Raw genomic sequence first — 1,972 nt, forward strand, 5'->3', positions numbered from 1 at the left:
CTCAACACTGGAGACTCTTTATGTTGCGAGCTATCACCAGTCTACCGCAACTCAGTGAGTAAAATCAGCAAGTAAAAAGACGTAAAAAACATTTACGGCATCAATAAGTTTGAAAACAAAACTTCCCCTTGTACTTTGAAAGTCTATGAAGAATGATTGTGCATAGCTGTGTGCAAAGATAAGGCTCTTGAGTTGTACTTGTGAGAGTTTCAACTGCATGTTCCCAGGAGGAAGATGGCCACGGAGTCTCTTTAGTAACACGCTGAGCTAGAGCGGAAATAAGTCAATTAAGCCATTGACAGAAAGATTATCTGGAAACTGCAGTTTCCAGATAATCTTTTAAGTAATTTCTCAACCAAAAATGTTGTTGAAGCTTCTCAACTGTGAAAGTTTGCTGACTTGATCTGCGTTATATCACTGTAGAACTGGCATTGTTTCTCAGACAAAATAAGACATTTGAAGACGTCTCCTTGGAATCTGGGATGATGACTTCTCACTCTTGCCCATCACCCTAAACAGGTGATAACCGGCTAATTAATGAACAATGAAAGTAACCGTTATTCGCAGCCCAAGAATGAACCAGAAAACAGTTTAGAATCGTATTAAAGGTAAATTATGTTGTTGATGACGGTGTCGGCCGGACTCCACATCACATAACATCAAATAAATACGCGCTCTAGTCATGTTAACTCTGAGAGAACGACCAGGAAGTCATTTTGGTTAACTGAAGTCTACATCTTCTTCTTCTCAAATGTGCTGATAAGACAGCTTCTCTGATTGAAGAGTAAAAGTTGGACGAGAAGAATCAGGAAGTCTCCCAGGATGTAGTGGCAACATAACCTGGGCTCTTCCCACTCATCTAAACGTCTAAACTCCAGCAACACTTGATGATAAAGAGCAACTTTATTGTCAGAGCAACGTGTCTGTGGCCTTCCTTCCTCGGGGTCATCCTCCTCTGACTCAACACACCCATGGGGAGACTGCAGAGTGGGTGCTCCCTCAGCTGTGCACGGCATGAGCTCTTTCTAGTGCATGACAGTGGAGGAACAAAAGGTAAAAAAATAAGTTTTTACAAGAAGATAGTTGACGGTGGATGCATTGGACTGAGCTGTCGCAGCACTGGGTCTGGTGCATCTGCCTGAAGGCCCGTGCATATCTCCAGATAACAAGTAAGCCCACCGGACCCTGCTCTCTCCCTCTGTGCACTAGCTCTGCTGGCTAGCTGCTCGGGCTGGGTGTTGTGCATGGTTCCCCCTGCAGCTGTCCGAACCATCGGAGCCCAGCCGCGCTGCAGGTCCGACCGGCCGGGGAGAGGGAGATCCCCCTCCCAGCTGACACCACGGAGTGATAAACCGATTAGAGAGAGAGGGGGCTGCACAGCGCAGACTGTCGCACCGATTTTTTATTTTTTTTCTTCCAGAAATCAAACACCACCCACTTTCTACTTGCTAGCTTTAGCAAACAGCCCGAGATCCGCTATCTCTCTGCAGCGGGAGGAGGAGGAGGAGGAGGAGGAGGAGGAGGTGGCAGCTGAGCAGCAGCTAGCGCCGTGCTAACGTCAGCTAGCCAGCCCGTGTGGAGCATTAGCGCAGAATAATCAGCATCTTACCCCTTTGTGTCGGGCTGTCAGTGTCCTGAGGTGATGGGTTCACAAACGCGATGTCCCGATGCTCATTTAACGACATCGTAAATGGGAATCCTGCGGTGAAATGTCCATCGCCGCTGTTTTTTCTGCCATCCGCCCCACTTCAGCACCGAACGCCGCCGAGCCCCTGGATGCACTGCGCAGGCGCGCTGCCACCGCTGCTCTGTGGTTGCAGTCGGTGAGAAGATGCACTGCTGAGAGATCCTCACATACGGTCCGTAATGCACGGAGGGTCACAGTACGCCCCTGCTGCACAACAGCTCCAAAACTCAAGGTATTCATTTAAACACAGTGCTGCATTGAGTTAAGTCAACATCAAACGTTTCC

The 1,972-nt window shown here is 48.3% G+C and overlaps 1 protein-coding gene across 1 annotated transcript in view; it reads right to left on the reverse strand.

Annotated features, from left to right (window-relative positions):
- Positions 1 to 1,760, reverse strand: part of rgs17 (regulator of G protein signaling 17) — a 22,014-nt gene extending 20,254 nt beyond the window's left edge. Inside the window, exon 1 of the mRNA XM_068719719.1 lies at positions 1,610 to 1,760. The gene's annotated coding sequence lies outside the window, so the exon portion shown is untranslated. The remainder of the gene's footprint in view (positions 1 to 1,609) is intronic.
- Between the last annotated feature and the right edge of the window lie 212 nt (positions 1,761 to 1,972).

The sequence above is a fragment of the Cebidichthys violaceus genome, unplaced genomic scaffold (assembly GCF_023349555.1).
Source record: "Cebidichthys violaceus isolate CVI_PGR_0920_01 unplaced genomic scaffold, fCebVio1.0.p SCAF_10, whole genome shotgun sequence".
Classification (NCBI taxonomy): Eukaryota; Metazoa; Chordata; class Actinopteri; order Perciformes; family Stichaeidae; genus Cebidichthys; species Cebidichthys violaceus.